The sequence below is a fragment of the Mugil cephalus genome, chromosome 17 (genome assembly GCF_022458985.1).
Source record: "Mugil cephalus isolate CIBA_MC_2020 chromosome 17, CIBA_Mcephalus_1.1, whole genome shotgun sequence".
In the NCBI taxonomy this organism is placed as follows: Eukaryota; Metazoa; Chordata; class Actinopteri; order Mugiliformes; family Mugilidae; genus Mugil; species Mugil cephalus.
In genome coordinates this window covers 5,516,757-5,528,837 of record NC_061786.1, presented here as the reverse complement: position 1 = coordinate 5,528,837, position 12,081 = coordinate 5,516,757, and the positions used below count along the sequence as shown (strand labels likewise).

The window sequence follows — 12,081 nt, the reverse complement described above, 5'->3', positions numbered from 1 at the left end:
TGGATCATGACGCCTCTGCTGTGCCAAGAATTTGGTGTCATTGGATTCCTACTGGCTAATCATTCTCCTGATTTTATGCCAATAAATATTAGTGTGCAGGTAAGTTCACTCTACACAAGTTGGACAAAATTATTTATAGCAAAAACCTTGCAGTGTGTCTCATATCAAATTAGACAAAAAAGAAGACAACATCTGATCACCTGTGTTAATGGTGCAAATTCATGGTTGGATGAATTCCTTAAAACACAAAACCGTGCAAAATTTTAAAACTAAACCGGTATCGTTGTCATGAAAAACAGACAAGACATGTCAATATACAACTGCAGCTCTGCAAAAAATGCAGCACACACACATTGTCAAAACGCTTTGCTATGAGACACTGAGGACACGCGGGCATCTTGAGTTGTGCAAACTCAGCAAGTCTGTCAGCTGTTCGTCAGGCGGATGGCGGAAGCGATGGAGACTATAAACACAACCTGGGGGAGCTGTGAAGTGCAGGTAAGATACAGCACAGCATTGGACCAGATTTACACTTAACGTTATGCTCAGTGTTACAGTTCTGAAAACGTTACCACAGACATGTAATGTTAGTTTCAAAATACCCACACTCCTAGCCGGATGCTGCTATGTCGGCCTACAAAGGAAATTTCAAAAAACATTTTCAAATGGCAATGCTACAAAGCATCCGTCCCTTGGGATTTGCTCAGAAGTGCTACTGTACTGTTGGACTGAGTTAACATAAACCCATGTTTTATGAAGTGTGGGCCAGTTTAGTAGATCGAGTGCCATGTCTAGTAAAATCCCCCTGGTGATGACTGTGTTGCAATATTTATAATTAGTCTTGTGCTGATAGTACGAAACAGGGCCATACCAGACACACACTGTCATTAGTTTCTCTGAACTAAGATAACACAGTTAATGCTATAATGTTTGTTTATGTAGCATGTGTGCAGCTAATTAGCCATGTTTTCAACACGGCTTCTGAATCGCTAACTGTCATGGGAATAGGGTTTATAAAACGTATAGACATTCTGTTGAAAATTCGGCTGAGAGTCCTGGGACAAGAGCAGAACCAGAGTTCCTTCAGTGAAGGATGAAACGCTCCAAAGTAGAGGAGGGTTTAGGGGTTAAGTTTAGCTACATAAACACCAACTGTCCGTGAAATATGCTCGGCAACCTGACAGCGAAACTGAATGTAAAATATGATGTAACCAGTCCCAGTCTCCGGTAAGTTCAGGTAACACTGTCAGCGTAAGTGGAGCAAACTCCTTTGAAATCATTCAACCTGCTGAGGGCAGAGGCATCCACTCGCCATAGCCAAGTACGCCTCAGCATGCCTGGGTTTGACAGAAAGCCAATACAAAAATAGGGGAAAATCAGTATGACTCCCCATTTTTGTGCGCATTTTCCCAGCTTGAATTTCAGACTTGTTTCCGTCCAAGACTCATTTTGACAATGATTTAAAGATGTCTTATGTTTGAGGATGCAGATCTCCCAAAAGGGCCACAAGATGAAAAAAGTTTTACAACTCTTGGGTCTTGGCTCAATAAAGCCATTCATCACCGCTGACCTTTGTCCCATTGGCTGGAATGGGTTTCTGTTTATGGACACCATTTTTGAAAAGACGCTCATCGTGATAACCGAGGATTACAGTATGTAGTTGCAGCTGATGACACTCAGTAAAATGCAATCATTTCTTCAATATATTTGTGTCTCAGCTGTCAACACTGTCAGTCTGAAAGAGAGGGAGATGGCGGCTAATCCATAATTTTGAAAATGCTCTACAGGAACCTCAGTGAGACAGCGTTATCCATGGTGACATTAATGGACCTAAAACTGGGTGCGTAAAGACAAGAGAGCCCGAGATTCATACATCTTGTGCATCATACATCTCCAGTGAGATTCTACACCCCGAACACTCGTCTATCCAGTAAATTGTGACACATTTACACAGCAAGCGTTCATATCTGCATCTGTTTAGCGGCAACACGTTCATGCCAGGGTATAAAATGATTCCTGAAGCAACCAGTTTTCCAGTCATCTCCAGATAAATAATGGGTTGTGAGAAGGTGAATAATGAGTTTAAAACAGCAGCTCTGCAGGGTGTGTTTCTGTCAGATTTTACATTTCGCTGTTTAATGCTCAGTAACTTCTCATGTGAACATCACAGAACTATGGTTAATGGTTTAAATTGACACACTCTTAATTCAATGTATTATTAAAAAGTCCCTTTGTGACCACACAAATATTTTAATGGAGTAATGTAAATAAGAGCACATGTGTAAGATACTGTTATAAATGTGTTATTTGACACATAGTTTTAAGTCACAGCTTTTTTCTAAATATATTTGTAGATGTTTTAGAATTTGTAGGGTGTACCTTACTGCACTTTTTGGTCCACAAAACAGCCTAATAAAAAATAACAGTCTAATAAGGAACAATTAGCAACTTGCACACTTTTAAAACCATATGAAGATGAGTAATGAAGCAGACAAAGTGTTGGTTTACATCAGCAGCTGCCTAAATGCTTGGAGGGCATGAATTTAAAATCCTATGTAGTTATTCTTGTTGATGAGGATGAGGTCATGGAAACGTTATCAGATAGAACAACACTTCCCGTTTGCGCGTCAGCTACCATAACATACCGACTGATGGATTTACAGAGATGATAAAGGGCTGGTGGGAACTGTGCCAGAAGTCTGTCTCTGTTGTGTCACGTTCACGCGCAGTAATGTGTGCCGCGCACGGCTCATTATCGCCCAACATGTCTCACATCTGTCATGTCAACCACTCCTCGTGTGTGTGCGCGCGCGCATGTGCATGTGCGTGTGTGTGTGCGTGTGCGTGTGCACACACACAGGCAGGCAACCTCCCCACTGGGTTCCTAAAGCATGATGTAGTGTCAGACACGTCACGGGTCATTGTGAAGCAGCAGGTGCGTGGAAAGAGGAGGAGGTGTGGTGGTGGGATCATATGGGAAAGGAAAGAAAGAAAGAAAGAAAGAAAGAAAGAAAGAAAGAAAGAAAGAAAGAAAGAAAGAAAGAAAGAAAACTGAACAGAGCACATTCAAATTTCCATTTATCTAACACTTACTTTTCCAACACTTTGTTGCATGTTTTGCACAACAGACGTGATAAATTTTCCAAGAAAAAGCCGAACAAACATTAGCAACAACAATAGAATTCCACCCTCCCATAGTTAAAGACTTGTAATGGACCTTATGCAGGAACTTTACAGCTACAAGCGAGCCAGGGACTAATCCTGCCTTGGCAGGACGGGCCATTTATTTAGAGTAACTGAACGACACCAACGCACCCAAGCAGCAGTAGTTGGGTGCCAGCAAAGCAGCAATCTCACTCTTATTTCTGCATATTCATGTAATAATTCTATTATAAAATAATAAAAGCCTCAGTAGTAGGAATGGGCAACACTGAGATTTTATTGATACCGATGCCATTGTCAGTTAGGCTTATTGATCCAATTCTTCATCGATTCCCTTATCAATTCCTCCTGTGAATTTTTGGTCTAGAAAAAGAGTTTTCTAAACAAGCGATAAGAGCTTGTGTAAGAAAACAAATAGGGAATTAGTCAATGGATCCTCAGTAGCACTGATCTGCTGAGACTCAGCAATAGCTGCACTCAATGACCGGAGGACACATGGCTCTTTCAGTATTTAATGCCATGCATTGTCAACAAATGCTTCAGCATGTTGCTGGTGTTGCCCCCCTCTTGATTGAAATTACGGTGCTGTATAAGTTCCACATTGCACTGTTACAGTCCCTTCTGAAGAACTGAAGCCAGTTTGGACCGTTTCAGTATCTCTGCCAGCGCCTTCCTTGTCATCATGTCATGTGAATGACGTGCTTCAAGTAAAGATTCTTCTTCTTTTGTTTTATGGTGGTTGGCAAACAACTTTTAGGTGCATTACCACCACCATCTAGACGGGGATGTGAAGACTTGAATGAAAAGTATCGATAAGGGGAATCTATAAGCATGGAGGCTAATGATATAATAATAATTATATATAATAATATATATATATATATAATAATATATATATATAAACGGTTGGAACCAATTCTTTAGAAGAACCAGTTATTGATGCCCATCCCTATAAAATACAAGGAAATACACAATATGAGTATATCCTTTGATTAACATGCTGAACTTCCTTAACTTGCAAAACTGTATTGTCTTATCTTCTAACTTTACTTTCTCACTTGGAGGAACAATAATTACACAAAAAAAGCAGAAGACCCAACATAAGTACCCTGAGGCACACCATGGCCGTTTCTTTTGCAGATGGTGTTTTGAAAGGCTGGATCTAGACCAGCCAGAAACAGTGAACCTGACTCAGCCATGCTGTCTGCAAAGCGGTATGGGATACAAGTCTTCACAAGTCCACTCGATTATTAGGAATTAAGACTATTAAGGTGTCTGAGCACCAAGTCCAAATTCTACTCTGTTTAATCGGGTTTCGCTTTTACTCCCACAGATTAGGGCCCTTTGTGTCAATATGTCAACGGTATCTGAATGAAAATGTGTGTCTGCTGTATTATCTACTGATCTACTGACTACTGTAGGTGCTTAACCTCTTAATCAGTGTTTTGAGGCCAGAGGGAGGATGTAATGTTTGAAAATTACCTCAAACCTCAACCATATCAACAAAAAAGAACTATATTGACATAATTATTATTGAGATTATTTTATAAACGGGTTAGTTTATAAACGGATATAAACTGGATGTATGCACACTATTAGGGACACTAGTGAAAACAAATGCATGCACAGAGGTTATGGCATTATTTTGATGAGACAATTTTAGTCAGTGGGCTCGGCCAAAGAAGAGAACAGAAACACTTTAGCGTTTAAGCCAATTTAAGCCAATGGTTTAACAGCACCACAAACTACATCCTCCAAAATGATTTTACAGGAGAATTATCATCTTTCTTACACACAGTTTCAAAATAAGCAAAGCACTAAAACAGTCATGAAGAGAGATTTAGTGCAGGACTTTTTTATTAGGATTCAATCATATCCATTACTGTACCTAATAAACTGGCAGGTCCGCAGACAACCATGGTGCCATGAAATACATGTATAAAAAATAAAACCGCAACAATTTCAATTGTCATCTGGGTCCTCCAAATTGAAACCGGAGCAAGTAGAGCTCCCCCTGGTGACTGGCTGCACTATAGGTCATAAGCTCCACCTCTTCCATGTTAGCGGACGGGACTTGGGCCAAACTAAAACACTGAAATACGCGATTTCCACGTGACTTTACACTTGGACCATTCTGCGCAGACTCTGGCTCCAAATAAATAGCATCTAGGAGGACGCTAGGATGTGGGGACATGTTGGGGACATGCTGTCCATATTTATATACAGTCTATGTACCAAAACAAATACCACTTGTGTGAAAATCTTTTAACAACACACCAGTCCTCTTTTCCATAAAGCTCTTTGGGGACTTGGTTGTAGTTTAAGAATTTCACCAGCTTCATTCTAAGTTGTTATTTATGTGATGTGGTGGTTCTTTTGTTAGTAACGGAGAGATGAAGGCAGGCTGTCTTTTGTTTCCTCCCTTCAGACACTCTGATGGCATTATTAAGACTTGTTACGTCACTTGATAATGACCGCATACTCATATGGCTGCACATCATTTTAGTCAGCCGCAGAGGCATTCCAGATGTCACAGCGTCAGGCCAGCTTCCTATAAGCCCTGCCTCTCCACTGCTAATAGGAAATGTTCCCTAACATCTGTGGTCTCCATCCCTCTCCCCTTCCCTCTCCCTCTCTCCCTCTCACTATCAACCCCCTTTCTCTTTCTCTCTCTCTCTGTCTGTCTATGAGCAGTAGAATAAATTGAATTAGAGCTCCACCACCCACTCCGCAGGATCCTGCTGCCCTCTGTCAGATAGCTAAACGAGAGACAGGAAGAGAGAGGGAGAAAGTTGCGAGATAAAGAGGAGATAAACAGAGGGCATGCAGAAAGACGGCCATAATAAAAATCCCCGTGAGGAATAAACAGCAGCCCTTACACCCTCTTTACTCTGAGATACCACACCATGATGAGGCTCAACACATTTTCTTTTATTTTTAGGGGTTGTGGGTGTGAAAGTGAGAGAAGGGAAAACAGAGGATGAAAGAGGTGTGTCTTTGCTGCTGCTTCACAGTCCTGTACACAACCAAACTTTCATTATCAAGTTGGCCACATAAAACCAGCTTCTTGACCAGTCAACCCCATGGTTTCCTTAGGTTCTGTACACATTTAACTGCTTTTCATTTGACTCTGGTTTCAGCAAGGCACCTAAAATGTTCGAAGCAGTTCAAAGTAGCTTGGAAACATAACAACGTTCGTCTTGGTTTTCCATTCCTGGCTAAAAAAACAAGAACACAATCCGTGACACAAATGCATTGCCATCCATCATGAACTTAATGCCACAGCAAAGCACTCCCTTTTTTGTGTAAATAGAAGGCTAAACACAACTAAAATGGACTGAAAATCGCCCTTTTTTCTGCCTCGCTCATTCACCCACACTCTCTTTTTTCTTTTCTTTCTTTCTTTTTTTTCACAAGCCAGGAAAGCATTTGCATAATGCCTCCATATCCACGGGCCATTAGCACCAGCATGAGTGGCTCATGTGCATATATTTATTGCCTTGATCAATCAGCGCGAGCCACTGTACCGGTACGAACCGATGAAAGTCCAATCCGGCGAAAAGACAGAGCCACGGGATGCAGGGAAAGCAAAAAGAGGGCAATATTCACATGCTGATGAATCACAGCTCTAAATTACAGACACGTTAAACTCCACACACCATCAGTGGGAAAAGGTTAGGTTAAAATGAGACCATCTCTATTGATTTATAGCACACGATAATTAAATTGCCACTGATCCCGTAGAACCCTTTGCAAAGGGCTCTGTGTTTGGGACCATTTTTTATTTTTTTTTGCATGGTCAGTAGGCTCAGACAACAATGTCAGCAACAAACTTCACTTGACAGCATCCCATTATGAACAGCAGTGATTGGAGTGAGGTTCATGGCAGCCATTTTTCTGAAGCCATTCCTGTATTTCGTGCATTGTGTTCCCTGTAAAGAGAGAATGAGACTCAGCTAAGAGATGGAGTAGAATGTAAACCCAAACCCCATTTTTTTCCCCCACCAATCCAATCTCTTTCTGTAGGTGGGGTGGGGGGATATTAAACCTCCCAGCTACTGAATATTGCCAAAATAGATATGTGAAATAAGATGAAACTGAAATGATCCCGCTTGAAAAGTCATATAAACTCCAGCAGGCGGGACCATTACACACAGAATAATCTACCCAAGCCTTGGGTTTTCTTAATAAAAACTGGGATTTTATATCTTCCCAGATCCCAAGTTTGTACATTTTGCAACAGGACGTTTAAACAGACCTAGTTCCTCTTGACATGAGGGTAATATATAATATCTTTGTGAATCCATTAGACAAATACAAAGAGAATGGGGCTGAAGATGAAACTGTAAGACACCTTCAACGCAAATAATAGTCATTCTTTGTTTTAATGTGACAATGTTCATTTGCTTTGCTTTCTGACTCCATTTTAAAGCTTTAAGGATGTAACAAGGATGCGCGCACTAAGACATGACCTAAAATACACCAGGAAGCACGGGGCTCTTCATTATAGGCCACAGAGTCTGAGCTGAATTTTGAAAGAACTGGACTGGACACGATTGTCTCCTGTTCCATTCACTGGCGTCACATATCCAGCGTTGTGTGTCGGAACGGATGCGCTCCACACACGGGCACAAACAGGCGCGCGCACACGCGCGCACAAACACAGACGGCGGACGGCGCGAGAGCTCCTTCATCATCATCATCTAGTTTAATTTTGTGGAAACGAGGTGTACGACAGGAGCGCCACTGCACGCGCACGCAAGCACGCACACATACAAACGCCTGACATTTGTGCACATTTCACCACGCGCGCGCGCGCGCGCGCATACTCACACACACACACACACACACACACACACACACACACACACACACTGTCTCTTCCACTCTGCACTGTTCTTTGAGGTACAGGTGCACAAAAAAGGGACCGACCGATGCGCAGTGTTTTGCGCGCGTGCGCCCTAATGACTGCTTCACGTGCACTTTGGCGTGTTTTTGGATGCTGGAAACACCCAACGCAAGCACCCTAATTTTTTCAATCTTTGCACACGCACACACAAGTGGAAAATGTAGCCCATACGTGCACCGACCGCACGCACACGCATTCACACGCACACACGCATACATTCTAACTTATACCAAGCTCAATTTTGACCTTGCAATGTTCTCAGTGCTGGTTACACACGCGCGCGCGGGCGCACACACGCAGCTCCACCGTCCCTGCTATCGAAATACACCCTCCCTGCCTCCTCCCGCCCCGGTTTCAGCATCCAGACTAAATGTCTACGCAAGGAAATCTAGAAATAACTCTTTTACCCCCCAACAACCACCATTCCTCTGCACCAACAGATCAAATCAGAAATATAGGCGGTGAAGGCAGAAAGAAAGAAGAGTTGGAGACATAAGTCGACACACGAACAGACAGACTCCTGAATGAGAAAGCCAAGTCGTCATTTTGCGTGTAAAAGAAGAAATGAAAGGAGTTGAAACTTTACCTCTTTTCCGGATGCGTTTCCTTGGTTCGCCGAGTGTCAGGGCGCAATTACCTCTCCGAATCCCATCGTTACAAAGACATCGGTGATTATAGTTGTAACTCCACACAAATAGGTTCCGGATAAGAGAACGCGCCCCATATATGTGCGCGTCGAGGTAAATGTGCGTAAAATCCTTTCGGCTGGCTGTAAATTCCGTTTGGGTCCTTATAGTTCAATCCAGTCTTCCAGAGGGGTGCGTCCGTTTTGTATTCTCACAGCGCCCGACGACCACATCCTCCTCTCTTTCGCCCTCCTCTCTCTTTCTCGCTCTCCTCCGGCTTCTTCTCTCCCGGTTTCATCCCTCCATCCGCGGGTTGAGAGAAGAATCCCATCCGAGAGGAAGCTACGATTCGCCGGCCCGCTACCGTCTGCCCCCACCTCCTCCTCTCCACTCTCCTGCTTCTTTATTCTTTTCTTTCTCCTCGCCTCTTCTTTCCACCTTCTCCTCCTTCTTTCACCTCGTGCAGGTGAGAAGGGAAAAATTCCACTACAAGACAAGATATATCCCAGGTAAACGGGGTGTATAAGTCCAGTTATTCCATGTTTTAAAAAAATCCAGTGGGTTTTGGGGGTTATTAAAATACTCTTAAAATCCACAGCAGTATCTTTCCCGTCTTGTTGGAGAACGTCAAACCTTTCCAATAACGGATTTTTGGGGTTTCCACTCCTCCCCTCCCCTCTCTCTCTCTCTCTCTCTCTCTCTCTCTCTCTCTCTCTTTATCTCTCTCTCTCTGGCTGTCTCAGAGTCTCAGTTCACGTCGCTCACTCTCTGTTAACTCTGTGTGTCTCCTCTTCAGGAGTAGAATGGAATAGAATGGAATAGAACGGAATTGAGGACCAGGTAACGTCCCAGTAAAGCTTTTGCCCGGTCAGTCTCTCACCGAAATCTTAACAGTCCACTCCCGCTGATCCTCAGTCCTCCTCGCAGGTCGCTCTCCCGCACCGTTAATCCATAAAGCGCAGCGAACATGACAATTGCCAGGTTTGATAAACTGGAAGAACATCACTTCCTTGCGCACATTTCAAAATAAAATCCAAGCGTTGGCTACTGCCTTTCTGATCCATAATCTGCAGAGGAGAAATTTGGCCTCCTTCATTCCCTATATCCCAATCTAGTTGTCACTTTTGATTATTTTAATTTCCCTGATGTGTTATTTATTCATATGTCTGACCAACAGTCAAAATCCTGTTGGTTCAGGCCGTGTTGATAGAAGATCAGGAAAGTTGAGAAACTGCTTTTGGAGAATTCTTGCTTTTACTCTCCTACGAAAACAGAATGCAATGAAAATACCATAAATAATAGACAGTCAATATTGCCAAACACACAACATTTTCCCTCGTCCCTGCCCACTGCCCATGTGAGGGTCCTAATGGGTGAATTGTGTCAAAAAGGGAAGACAGGGGAAGAACAAAGAAATACACAGCTAATTATTATCATTATTAGTTAATTAAAATGATTGTGACAATTAATCTGAACAGGATACAAGTGATTTTTTTTTTTAAAAAAAAGATAATAATTTCTATCCAGCTATATATGTATGTCATCAATAAGAGAGTAGGTGAAAATAGCAAGAGAGAAATCCTCCTATATTCCAAAGACATGCGCGCTAGATTGATCAGTGGTCTTGAGCTGTTGCTCTGCTCTGTCGTACACCATACGCAGCCAATGGATGACTTTCTAACCCATTATCTATGACAATAAGACTTGTGAGTCCACATTATGTGTCCTAGCAGGGGTTGTCAAATAATTGTGATATTTTTTTATTTATTTTTTTTTTTAAAAAAAGGCAAAGTACTTTTCTGTGTGGTCTTTGCAAATCGACAAAACTGCATTAAAATGTATATTTCTATTCAAAATAGACCTCCTTTTAACATTTTAAATCTTTTCGCTTTTTTGTTTCGTGTTGTTGTTGTTTTGTTTTTACTATTTGTATAATATTTAGATTTAGTTATTCCTTGTTTCCATGCCTTGTGCCAAACACAGTAAAGTTGAACAACGCTTTTATTTTGAAGTACAAATTACCTGATTTCCGGGCTGCTCTTATATAGCCGTGTCTAGCTTGACTAGATTTAAAACCTACTGCATGGACGTTGCTCTTACAAAATCCTTTTTATTCCCTGTATAGCGCACCGTGGATCCCTATCTGGACTCTGAGCCGCAAACTTATCCACAAACATTTTTTTCTTTTTTTTTTTTCTAACAGAGATCATTTTCCCATTTGTCAGATGAAGTGTTCCCAGTCTCCTTCCTTCTCCTCTGTCCCCCTCGCTCGTCAGTCATTCTGCACAGGAATTGAAGAGAAAGTGCGACGCTCTTCTGGGCCATTTGGTTCTCTGCAGTACAGGAACACCAGATATATATCACCTCCCCGGGATTACCATCTATCTCAATTTTATATCTGGCTATATCTCTGTGTGAAAGGGGATGACGTCTCACTCTCTCTCTCTCCGCTCTTCCAGAACATTGTAAAGGAAGGCAACAGTAGAATGGAGCTTTAATCCATACAGCGTGTGAATGGACTTACTATTAGCTTTAAAATGTTTCTTGGACAAACGGATATCTCATCTGGGAATTCACCAACATAACAGAATGCAACCAAAATTTGAGATATCACACAAATAAAATATTAGATGGGAGGGTTTTTAAGTTGAGGTGGCAGCTGATATTAGGAGTTCATATGGGCTGCTAACATCTGTGGGACCTTACCAGACCTCAGCCCAGTACAAGATAAAACCGGAGATTTGTGGTTTCTGGAAGCGAGCTGATAAGCCTGGTGGTGTCTGTTGAAGCATAGAGTAGGAGGTCTGTGGTTTGGATCTCTGGACCAAAAGACAATAGGTCTGGTTTATTGTTGAACATACTGGGGATTTTCTTCTAAGAATCAATTTATGCAATTGTCGACATTTCTGTATTCAACTGTGGGGGATCACATAGAGATGAATGTTCTCATGATGTTAAATCCTAAAGATGAAGCTTTACATTTCCTCACAAACTGGGCTGAGGCTTAGACTGGCTAACGCATCAAAGTGGTAACTAGATCAACTAAGTTAAAGGACAATTCCGCTTCATTAAAAATGAGCATATTTCACATTAATATTTCTGTTCATTCCACCTCCACTGCAGGGGTGAGGGGAAAATAGAAGTCACAAAAAAAGAGTGCGGGCTATTAGAATAAACTGATTGCCTTCCAAAATAAAATAACATGATTTTTGCTTTAATTACTCAAAATGTTTAAGTTTACACAATGTTCTCCATCCAGAAGTGCTTGACAGCTGACTTAATCTGCAGTATATTTATCCATGCACACCACTCTGTTCTGGCACGTGTGTGGTGTGGAAAACCAGACGTCCAGCAGATAAAATGTCTTTTTTCCTCGTGTGATAG

General features: G+C 41.9%; 1 protein-coding gene across 2 annotated transcripts in view; it reads right to left on the bottom strand.

The window, feature by feature from the left end:
• Positions 1 to 9,637, bottom strand: part of lrfn5a (leucine rich repeat and fibronectin type III domain containing 5a) — a 114,308-nt gene extending 104,671 nt beyond the window's left edge. For both annotated transcript variants that reach the window (XM_047611933.1, XM_047611932.1), the window contains exon 1: positions 8,658 to 9,637. The gene's annotated coding sequence lies outside the window, so the exon portion shown is untranslated. The remainder of the gene's footprint in view (positions 1 to 8,657) is intronic.
• Between the last annotated feature and the right edge of the window lie 2,444 nt (positions 9,638 to 12,081).